The sequence below is a fragment of the Portunus trituberculatus genome, unplaced genomic scaffold (assembly GCF_017591435.1).
Source record: "Portunus trituberculatus isolate SZX2019 unplaced genomic scaffold, ASM1759143v1 PGA_scaffold_204__15_contigs__length_355038, whole genome shotgun sequence".
NCBI classification, from domain to species: domain Eukaryota; kingdom Metazoa; phylum Arthropoda; class Malacostraca; order Decapoda; family Portunidae; genus Portunus; species Portunus trituberculatus.
Genome location: NW_025541372.1, coordinates 168,791 through 181,532, shown reverse-complemented (window position 1 = coordinate 181,532; position 12,742 = coordinate 168,791). Strand labels below are relative to the sequence as shown.

At 38.0% G+C, this 12,742-nt stretch overlaps 1 long non-coding RNA gene across 1 annotated transcript; it reads right to left on the bottom strand.

The window, feature by feature from the left end:
* Positions 1-2,472: 2,472 nt before the first annotated feature.
* Positions 2,473-5,268, bottom strand: LOC123500341. Its single transcript, XR_006673265.1, has 4 exons — positions 5,173-5,268; positions 4,568-4,873; positions 3,476-4,295; positions 2,473-3,159 (listed from the first exon to the last, which is right to left on the bottom strand). It is a non-coding gene; the product is annotated as an uncharacterized LOC123500341 (long non-coding RNA).
* Positions 5,269-12,742: the final 7,474 nt, after the last annotated feature.

Sequence of the window (12,742 nt, the reverse complement as noted above, 5' to 3'; positions counted from 1 at the left end):
GTAAAATATCTCTAACATGTGTGATGTAATGTAATGTATATGATGTAATGATGTATTTGTATAAAATGTAATGTATATGTATGTATAATGTAGATTATATGAATAATGATGTATATGTAAATAATGTAATGATGTATATGTAAATAATGTAAATGTATATGTAAATAATGTATATATATATAAATAATGTATGTATATGTATGTAATATAATGTAACGTATATGTATGTAATGTAATGTAATGTAATGTAATGTATGTAATATGTATGTAATGTGTATGTTATGTGATGCAATGTATATGTATGTAAATATCTGTAGTATGTAATGCAGACTAACATTAATTAAAAGTAATGTCATGTAATGTAATGTTAGTCTGTAAATAAAAATGTAGTGTAATGTTAGAATGTAAGAAGCACTTCACTTTCACCTCACCCCACCTCACCTCACCTGTAATGCAATGCAGTGTAATGTAATGTAACGTTAACCTGTAAGTACCTGTAATGTTAGCGTGTCAATACCGTCACCTCACCTCACCTCACCTCACCTGTAATGTAATGTAATGTAATGTTAGCCTGTAAGTGCCTGTAATGTTAACATGTCAATACCTTCACCTCACCTACTTATAGGGATGGTGTGTTCCCTCACCTATATATATATATATATATATATATATATATATATATATATATATATATATATATATATATATATATATATATATATATATATATATATATATATATATATATATATATAATGGCGTACCCTTTGTGGCTACACCTCCTTGTGGTTAGCGGCTTTGGTATATAGATAGATCCTCCATAGTGAAAAAATACAAAACAAAATCCTTAGATAACATGAGAAACATTTTTGTAACATCATCTTCTTTCATAGTGAAAAAAATACAAAACATAAAATCCTTAGATAACATAATAAACATTTTAGTAACATCATCCTCTTTTATAGTGAAAAATGCATGTAGAACATGAAAATCTAGGGAACCTAAAATCCTTATCCAATGAAACTGACATTGTGCAATGAAGTGCTTGTAGTCAGATGACTTTTCAAGATGATAATGGTCATGCATAACACATTGCTGTAGGAACCCCAAGAGCTGAGAGTAAATACGGGGATATGAGAAATCAAAGCAATAATAACATGCCAATAATGTTATAAAGATTTCTCCAGCACTTTTGAGATTCTTGCAAGCAATCTTACAATATATCCATCTACATATTTACTTCCATCGAGAAACATCACAATGCGAGGAGGAGATAATTCACAGGAGGTGCACAAGTCATTCTTGTCAGCATCAGAGATGTTAAAATCCGCAACCGTAAAGCAGGATTTCGATTTAATGCCTTTACCCTTCTTAAAGGCAACAGATTTTTCAATGAATCTGATGATGTCCACAGTATGCTGATCATTCTGAAAAAGTAATCATAAATATTTATTTTTACTTTGTCTACCGAGAGATTATATATACATGTTTTTTTTCAATGTTAAATTTATATTGTATAAAAGATAAAGTAGAATCAACGAAGACAGGAACTGACAAAAATTGTCTGAACTAAACAATGATGATATGCAATAAGTCTCAAACACAAAAAATTGCTATAATAGTTCCTGTTAAAAAAAAAGAAAAAAAACCTATCCATACATATCTCAAAGTAATGGTTTTAGATACCTTTTCTGATGGAGAGAGAGAGAGAGAGAGCGTGTGTGTGATTCACCTCGGTCGTCTGCTGGTCATCCAGCCAGTCTTCCCCATTACGGAGCGAGCTCAGAGCTCATAGACCGATCTTCGGGTAGGACTGAGACCACATAACACACTCCACACACCGGGAAAGCAAGCCCACAACCCCTCGAGTTGCATCCCGTACCTATTTACTGCTAGGTGAACACACCCCACACATTAAGAGACTTGCCCGCTTACCGGAATTCGAACCCGGCCCTCTCGTCGTGTGTGTGTGTGTGTGTGTGTGTGTGTGTGCGTGCGTGCATGCGTGTGTGTGTGTGTGTTTCACTGTTTGATCTGCTGCAGTCTCTGAAGAGACAGCCAGACGTTACCCTACGGAACGAGCTCAGAGCTCATTATTTCCGATCTTCGGATAGACCTGAGACCAGGCACACACCACACACCGGGACAACAAGGTCACAACTCCCCGATCTACATCCCGTACCTACTCACTGCTAGGTGAACAGGGGCTACACGTGAAAGGAGACACACCCAAATATCTCCACCCGGTCGGGGAATCGAACCCCGGTCCTCTGGCTTGTGAAGCCAGTGCTCTAACCACTGAGCTACCGGGTGTGTGTGTGTGTGTGTGTGTGTGTGTGTGTGTGTGTGTGTGTGTGTGTGTGTGTGTGTGTGTGTGTGTGTGTGTGTGTGTGTGTGTGATAAACTTTAAAAAAAAAAATTTCGTAAATGTATTCTTATATAGAAAACATGCCAGATGGGGCAAGTGTATAGTCACGTACCCAATAAACTGACACATTTACAAGAAAATAAACACTTCCATCATTGTTACGTGTACTAGAAGGTACTTGATCACTCAGAGTCTCTACAATTTTCTCCAATCTGTCTTTCCATGTTGATATTTCACATAGCAACATGCGTTCCACTTCACTCAGTACCTAAAAAGAATATCCAAAAGATTGTCATTTACAAAAAAGGAAAATCAAACACTATTGTTCGAAATTATGGATTAGAAATAAGTAAATAAAATCATCAACAACAGAATTTGAAGGAATGGTTATCAAACGAAATGAAATTAATAGTTGCATGCAAAAACAACAAGGATTAACATAATTTCTTTACTCTTGACTCTTGAAAACATGGGAATTTCTCCAGTATTGGTGCCAATTTTCCATTTGGTAGATATGGCAACCATTGTCTTCTGTTGCAGTAGGATTCCCTAAGCAGCATATCTACATGTGAGCTACTGCATGCTGAAGTATTCCAAACCTTCTGGATTTCAAGAACATGCTTTTCAAACTCTTCTTCTGGAAGAGCACTGCTGGCGTCTGTAACTGTGTGCTTCCCCATGGTGAATCTTTTAGGGGGCAGCTGTTGTTCTTGAGTTACAGGAAGGCTTTTTCTTTTACGTCTAAAACGCTCTGTGCGTATACTTTGACTGAGTGCTTTCGCATACTGGCTCTGAAATGAATGTGAAAATATCGAATATTTGAATTAACAAATAACTTCAACTACTCAGTACAAGTGTGCCTTGTCGAGGTGGCTATTCTGCCATTTTAGGGAGGGATTCACGAATTTATCCTCACTTTTTTAATTTTTTTATTATTGCCATTTTCTAGTCACAAAAGTGTATATGGGCTCAAAAATTTATTTGAATTTGTTGGAATTAAATATCGTTATCAAACTAAACAATGTATTCACAGCGTAAGAATTCATTGAAAGTGGACATTTATGAAGGAAGTGTGTATTGTAGATTAAAAAAGAAAAAAAATCTTACCCATTTATGTTTCCCTTCCCTCTCGATACTAGGGTAAGCAGCTAACATCTTCTCTCCAATAATCTTGTATGCCGCATAAAAGGTGCGGTTACACTAGCCAATGATACCCCTGGGCTAGGCGATTTAGCCGGGGCCGGGCGCCCAGCCCTGGCTAAATCGCCCAGCCCAGGGCAAAGTTGAGTGGACGCGCCAGACCGTTTTCTCCCCAGCTCTAGGCCTGGGCACACCACTAGGAACTAAGAGACTATATTATTCACGCAAATAACTAAACCCAAATTTTCCTAAATAATAAAATATCTAGATATTATATCACTATATATGCAATTTATTTATTTTCATGCATGATTAGTTATAATTAGCTGCACACAAATTATTAGAAAACATCATCCCTCGCTTGACCTGGGAAATCCTCAGATGTAAACAAACACACGCTGCAGGGCAAGGTTTTAAACATGGCTTCTGTTGAAAAGTCCATTGCGTGGCCACAAGAGGCCATATATAGTCTCCTAGAGAAGCCATCTTGAGGTCTGATGCGCTTTGTTTAGATCGGCGCACCAAGTATCAAAATCAAGATCAAGAGTGCCCAGGACTGGGGCTGGGCTATGTGAAACCACTTGCCTTGTAAACCCAGGCCCAAGGCTGGGCCCAGGGGTAGCAGTGGCTAGTGTAACCGTAGCTTAAGGGTTTTCATCAAGCAGAGGGCAATACTTCAAGTAGTAGTTCTTGGATTCTTCTATCAGCTGCAACCAGACCCGTCTTGATTTATCTCCCTGTTGTAAGTCATCTCGGGTTGCCCGTGAGAGTTCTGGCAAAGGCAATGCTGCAATAAAGCAAGCATAAAAAGTTGCTAATTGTGTAATGTCATGGTGCTTGTAGACTCGGCTTTTGACAGAACAACAAGTTAAAACTACCTGTAAAGTAATGCTTCCCTCTAACTAAATATAAAATTTATTGATGGAAGTATGTTCCTATAAAAGCTTCAACTTTAACAAGAGACCATATTCTAAATATTACTAAAACAAGCTGTGTGGTCATCTATTTCAGTGAGGAACATATCTTTCTTTACAATGAAAAACGTTATGACGTACTTACATAATGTGTTACATGATTTGTGACTGGCATATGCCTCTGTCTCACTTGAACTTGTGCTTGCCTTTTCGTTGTCACTTGCACTCCTGCTGGGTTGAAGTACATCGCCTGTAGTACATGTTACCAAACTTCGAGTAGAGTCAGGTATTTGCTGAGCTACAGATGGTGTATAAGTTTCTCCATCAGCCAACAATAGTAAGACTTCATCAGCAATTTCTTCCAACACCTCATCGTCGTCCACTTCTGTACCACATTTCTCTAGAACTAACTTCGTAGGTCCTACCAACTCCAAACCGAGTTTTTGTGTTGCTGTTGAAAGAAAAACTGTTGAAAACTATTTATACGCAAAATGGGCAGAGCAGTTGCATATATGGGTGTCCATCATTACGTTTCTAAAATACACAGAAAACCCCACTAAATAATACAAAAATAAGGGAACCTTGATATACAGTAATAGTTGGGGACAAAGACTATCTGATGAAATAAAAGTTTTGATAAAAGGACGTCTGGAAGCCAATCTGTTATTGAATAGCGTCAAGGAAGTATCTGGAAAGAAATAAAGAAAAATAAACATTGCAGATTACTTGCACATGCATAAATTTTCTTACCTTTTTTTCTTTAGTTCTTCAATTTCTGCTACTGACACAACCGATTTCCTTATGATGCGATCAGCACACCAAATACGGAAAACTGGCATTCTGGAGCATTTTAGGAATAAAGTTGAGACAGTTGTAAATCAGTTTTGACATATATGCATACATACATATATGCTTCACACAATGGAACACACAAATGCATCATAGATACTGACTGATATGAAGCGTTTAATAATTCCGATAGGTTTAGGTTAAATTGCCCTTCCATGTTTTTCTTATCTTTTTTCTTTTTTCATTAGTTTGTTACAATCCATCCATCTATATACCTAGGCCAAAAGGGTACACCCCAGAGAGGGCGCAATCTAGTGGTTTTAAGGGTGTCTATACACTCCACTCTCTGTGTGTGGTGTGCCCACTGTTTCTGGGAGACCATACAGTGTAGGGGATCCTGTCCCCCTCGCACTTAATTATTTGTTTAATAGAGTGATCCTTCTCCTACAATTCATCTTAAGGCCATATCACACAGGCACATTTTCCTGCGACAACATTTACGACGACCTGCCATCCTTGGAAATTATCAAAGACAATTGTTTAATTGTTGTAGTCGCAGAAAAATAAACGACGGTCTTTGATAATTTCCGAAGACGGCAGGTCGTCGGAAATGATGTTGCACAACACGATGTCGCAGGAAAATGTGCACGTGTGATACAGCCTTAAATATGTAGACACAACCTATAAAGCAGCAGGTGGTTTTATATCAGAGTTTTCCTTCTCCTATGATGCAGTGTAACGTCATGCTCATGACTGTTACCATAGGTCTATATAAATTCAACAAAGTGACAATATCGGTTAGTAACATACATTTCATTGTTGACATGGTATACACTCAAAGGCCACTTGTTTTCAATATCAATAAAACTCTGTACTACTTTATTTCCAGTAGCTTTCAAAACATATGCATTATAATGGCCATCAAATCCTGAAGTAATCAAGTTTTCCAATATGAAAAACTTCATGCTGTCATGTATGAGGTTTTGAAGCACAAGACCAAAAGTTGGAACACCTTCTATATAATTAAGATGCAAAATAATTCCAGGTTTATAGGTGTGCCCATGAAGGCAAACTTCAGGTGATATGTAACCTGTTAGTGGATATGCAGTATTCAAATGGTGCTTTGTGAATAAGTTCAGACACTGTTCTTTCAATCCTGGAAGATCCTTCTCAATATCTATTACGCTACCATTTTTCACTAAATCGCCTGAATAAAGGAAATTTACTGCATGATCCAAAAGCATCGGACTAGAGCCTAACATTCTGTAGCACATGTACTTCTCATGAAAATCAGCCATTTATTTTGGTAAATTCTCAAAATTATGCCACTTTTTTTTGTTTGAAAATCCACGTTTTCCTTCAAAGCGCAGGCACCACTGATTACGACCTGGACCAAATTGCTTAATCAGATTTGACAAATGCAAACAGTAATGAAACTTTGGTGTGATGGATTCTGTGGGATAAAGTTCTTGAAATTTATAGTGATGGCTGCTAACAAGCTGGTCTAGTTGGCCCACAGTATCAAGATCTGCATTTGGGGAAGTGGCCAGTATTGTTATTTGAATAATTCGTAAAAAATTCTTCCATTGCTCATCGTCTTCCCTCACCTTCTCACCAATTAAGAATGGCATAATATAGCACATTGTCAACATTGAAGCTGAGGTTTGCTTCAGCTTTTTGTCTAGTAAGTTCTTTCGTTCTAAGTGTTCAGGATTGTTAAATTTATCCAAATAACTATAAGGGAAGCTGTCTATTTGATTATTCAAGTAATCAAGTGTGAAATAATTTTTTACAAAAATGAATTCATGTAACATTATTGCTGTTTCATAGGGAACAATTCCTTCAGTTAAAATGTGCATTGGATCATGAACAAGGCACTTGTTCAAGGGAAATTCGTTTATCCTGCACAACACACTTTTTGATTTAATGCCCCAGATTTTACTCCAGTATTCTTTAGACTTTTGACTTACCAACTCAAGATTTTCAAGTTTTTCATTGAGTTTTACCAGGGTTCGTTCTCTCGATTCAAGAGAGAATTGTGTCCTTGCCTCAGTCTGTGTTATTTTACAAGTTCTGCATGGTTTCACTGCAAAGCCTACTCCTTCTTTAAAGCCCCCTATCCACTGAGCTGCAAGGGTGTCATGGCGCCATTACTAAAGCTCCATACATGAGACGTTCTGATGTGCCTACCTTGAATTTGATTCCTTTGCTTTGCAATTCATTCAGTGTGGAAACAAAATTTTCCAATAACTTGTCAACTCCATGTTTTTTAAGGTCCCTACTTCTAGCTATAGCAACTAGCTGAATGGTTGCCAACTTGGAACGAAACTGCGGTGGAATATTCACAAGAGAAAAATAAAACATTGCCAGTTTATTTTTTAACATGACTCCGAGGGGATTAGCAACTTCCATGTCATCGTGATTCAGAATTATGGCAAGAGCATTTGGGTCCTTTCTAAACAATGGATGTGTACGCATGTACGCTCCATCACACACATCCTTCATCATGCTGGATTCCGAGTAATGTGGAGTCGAAACTGCTGCATTTATTTCAGGGAGATTAATTAAAGCCTGCAGAGTTTCGTGCAACGGAATGCAATATCCATACCTCTTCACTTCTCTTAAGTGTCCTTTAACAGCTTTAAACTCTGTTCCTAGGAGTACTTCCTGTGGTTGTACGAGGTTACAATAATTGGTGTAGTACTTTTTTCTGTTGTATTCATTCTCAACATTACTAAGTTTAACATCTTTAATAAATCCGTTTACAAAGTTCAAGTCTTCAGATGACAGTTTTGGTTGTAAATGAGTCTTAACACTGTTAACTACTTCTGAAATGTGATGTGAAATCAATTGGGATGTATGCTCTATTATAGTATCAATGGACACCTGTGGAATTTTGTGCTGTCTCTAGTTTGAGAGCAAATTCTGCATTTTTTATTTCTGTTACATTGAAACTACTTGCATCTTTGTCTACTAAAGTCTCGATCATTGGATCATTAAAAGAAAAGTCTACAACTGCAGCTAGCGGGTTATCTGCATCCAAGTTTGTGTTTCTTTCAGTGTGATACCTGGATGCATGCATTTTAAAGGCATTCCAGCTTTTCGTTGAATATGCACAGGGTTAATAGCAACATGAAATTTTAAAATCCGGGCTGTTTCTGTGCCTTCGCAATTCATGAGATTTAAATCTCCTGAATTCATAACTCTCAAAGGAACACATTGAACATACATGAAGACCAGTGCCACTCATTTTGTTAGTATGGTATTCATATACTTTCCTACAATTCTAGAGTAAGGGAATTGTGATGCATTAATGTGAACTGACAGTGAACATATATATATATATATATATATATATATATATATATATATATATATATATATATATATATATATATATATATATATATATATATATATATATATATATATATATATATATAGGAATTTTACGTACTCATTCTTACAACCTTTTAATTTCTTTTTTGTTATGTAAAAAACTCTTCTTTATGCTCCTTTGTGTTGTCTAGGTAAAATTAATATTATTTATGAAAACAATAAGAGAAAATATAATTAATTTATCACTAGAACTCTCTTTGAGTAATTATGCCTGATGCATAATTACTCTTGCTTCCAAGTATTTGTAATCCACTGGAGTGTGTTATTAGTGCACCTGTCACCAATTACTATAAATGTCACGTGATCTGTTTGTCCGGCGTCATCATATCTCATTATAGATTGTTCAATGTTCATATTGAATTAATAGATACCTTTAAAATAAGATTAGGCAAATTGATAGATATAAATGATAAATGGGTAGAGATAGTGTTTTTTATACAAGAGTTGACACGTAAGGGCATGATGGATTGTTGCAGCTTTTCTTTCTTGTGTGTTTGTGTTAGTGAGAGACACAGATAAGCAGGTTTGTGTCTTCCAGTACAATGTGGCATCATTTCAGGGCGCGGCGCCGTGTTCCACAAAGGTGCTGTTACTCACATTAGTGTGTGATAAACGACCTTTCAGCCTTACAGTAAGATCAATGCCCACTTTCAAACGCACACACACACACACACACACACACACACACACACACACACACACACACACACACACACACACACTAATACCTACAATCACTCAGCACACGTACAGACACGCAGACACACTCTCTCTCTCTCTCTCTCTCTCTCTCTCTCTCTCTCTCTCTGCCATGTAAACAACAATAACAATTTCATTACCATTAACGCGTCTCACCTCGTTACACAATTCCCTCCCTAAAGTCTGTAGTTTCCTCTAAATAATAACTCAAACTAAACGCTCCTCGAGGTGGATGAGTTGAAGAATACGACAGATTCTGGGAGGCGTCAGTTACTTCAGTGGTGAAGGAATCCACGGAATTGATGAATCTTTTCAGGTCCGTATTCAGAAACGCTTTGCTCTCTCACCACGCCTATTTTCCAAGGTCACAGAGATGATTAGCGGCGTTTTCAAGAGTTTCTTCAGTTAATAATGTAGAAATCTTGTCAATCTGCTTGTAGAACCGTAAAATCACCTTTAAAATTTCGTGTAATTTTTAATAAAGCCTTTTGAAATAGTGTACATAAAGCACATAAGTGTTTGTATTTGGGAATACGAGCCACAAACGCACTGGGTGAATCAATCAGTTATTCAAGGTTATACTAATGTGGTCTGGTCAGGGCATGAGGAGAAACTTGGATTCGCCTTTATCCATGTCAGAGCGTCACTCCTCTCGGGCAACAAAAGAACGAAAAATAATGGCGCCACTAAGGTACAGTCACTAAGAAATGCCAAAAAAGAATGATCCAGAATTTAAGATAAACTGCCTTGAAACCCTGGAGAAAAGAACGCTGGGAGTGGATGTGCGCATTTGACAGGAGAAAAGGCGACTAACTGGAGAGAGGCTTTACAGATGCAGTGAAAGAAGACACGCTTGCTTGAAGTGAGTCTGAGTGAAGAGAGCGGAGAGGACCCAACACTCTGAAAAAAGGGTGATGTGTTTGACGACCCCTAAGAAAAAGACTCAGCAGATCAGAGGACTTCAGATTGAGGGAAGACACAAAAGACAATAAAAAGAAAGTGTAAAACGTTGCTTGATTTCTTAGCACAGTGTCTGGCTGGCTAAATAAACAATACAGGTAAAGATATTGTATGTAAGAAGGAAAGTACTTGTATAGGTAAATAGGTGGATACATGTATAGGTACGCGGGTGGATGAGTGAGCCAGTAGAAGAGTAAGTGGACAGTAAGTTCGGGCGATGGCAAGATATGTGGATAAGCACGTGGCTGAATGAATGGCAAGTGGGTGAGTGAGTGCAGAGGTGGATAAGTTAACTAGACGGGTGAATGGATGGATGTACAACTGGATAGCTTGGCAAACAACATATTTCAGGTGGTAATTAATGGTGAACGTTGAAATGGGACCACTGATGAATATAATGAGTAACAAAACAAAACTGTGAGGAATTTATTACCAGTCAGTGTTTCATGCTTCATAACTAATGGTGTAGTATCAGTTGTGTCTAATACATAACTGTGGATATTAACAAGGGTTGGGAATACAAGAAGCAAGCCATGTTTGTGTTATTGCAAAAATAGCAGTGTTATTGTCAAGAAGGTCATTAATGTGGTGTATTTTATTAAAGCAAACAATTAACAATAGCAACAGCACACTGAAGAATTATATATGAATTCTTTTAGAAATGGAAATTAGAGAAAGTTTGCTTGTTGAGAAGGTAGGCCTCTTATATATAATGCATGGATCGGGGGGAGGATAGACCCATGGGAGTGAGGCATGTTGGTGGTGAACAGGTAGAGTTATCCTTTAACCATCCACTGGTTACAAACTCGGAAGTGAAAACAGTTATCATTAGATACAGCTGACAGTGACTGCACCTACGTATAATTGGCTAATCTCGCGGTGGGACTCTTCTCAAGATTGCAAGGAAGCAAGGCATCAACTTCCCTTCACATGTTAATATTACTGCACTAAGAATGTCGAGATTTTGTGTCAATATGATATATGCATTCTTCTGTCGAAATATTTCCAAATAAATTTGTTTTGTAGCCTAGTTTTTATAAAATATGGAAGTGCGATGGGCCTTGTGACTCGAGCATGTTTAGTCAGCTTTGCTCGGATCGACTACGCCAATAAATTAGTAAGTTGAGTACATTTCTCACTGACAATTTGCCTGGAGCAGCATAAAACACCCCTTTATCTAACATACCAAAAGAAATGTTGAACTCGCTGTATTTATTACAAATATTAAAGTGCGTGATGGAATGTTGGTGTCGTGCGGAACTGTGCCTGTCGGAGCTATTTGGAGGCTTCAAACATTGGATAAATAGTACATTATAAGACTACACGCTCATAATGACAATTGATGATCATGCTTACTCTGGCTAGGATGTCAGCTCCATAGATCCTTCTATCCACCAGTTTAAGCAATGATAACAGAGGGCTGTGGAACCCACGAGATATTTTCGCATGCATGGAGGAAAAATTTCGCACGCTGCACCGCCGCCACTACCGCCAACACCCCTGGTACACACCGTCCTACACTTCCCAGCATCTCCCACTCTCTCTCCTTTCCTTCCCTCTCCCTAACAGAAGTTCTGATCCTATTTCCATCCAGTTTTCTCATTGGCCTTCCTTCTTCCTTCCATCACCACTCGGAGGTTGCTATTCTGTAATTCTAATTCCTGGCTGGCTTCGCGAAGGTCCAGAGCAGGTAAGAATGAGGGTCTGGGTAGGATGTCTTTAGAATTTTGTTGTAGACGTCAAACGGAGATGGTTGTTCAGGTTCTCAAGAGTGTTTCTCCTATTCATAATGTAGACACGTTAATCTGTACTTAGACCATAACGACACTCTTAAAACCTGCGTCACTTCAAGTACAGCCTTTGTAAAGTAGTGGAGGTGCCGCCTCAAGTGTTTCAGAATGTACACCTTACAACACCAGGTGAGTAAAAATGTTGTGATCTTTGACTGGATAAGCTGCCTAGGTTTGTTTTTATGAAAGAGGGAAATCCGGCCAAGGGCAACAAAATTTGTGGTTAAAAAAAAAGGCCCACTGAGGTGCCAGTCCCTAAACAAGGTGAACAAATAATACTTTGGGAGAGACTCCCAAGATGACAACATAAGTTATCTTTTTTTTTATTATTATTTTTGGTGAAGAATGTATATGTCGGTAGTGCATGTAGTTTTGTGTGAAGAAAGAAAGTGGTGTTTAGAGGGCAGGCTGTGACTGCCCCCTTGTGTTGTGCGACAAAGGGAAACGTTGAGTGAGGTCACAGCTGGCTTTAAGGAAGGTTCCCAGCACCCCCTGAACCAGTGCTATTAGACCTCGCTGGGAGTAATTATCGTTTGGGCAGGGTTCTACTGCCTCCTCCATGGAAGGGCATCTCACCACAAATCAATATCCACTTACTTACCACGACTGATATCATACAAAGAGACTTATTTGTTCTGCAACTCAAAGCAATGACGACCTAAATTACAACACTGCCGATTTCT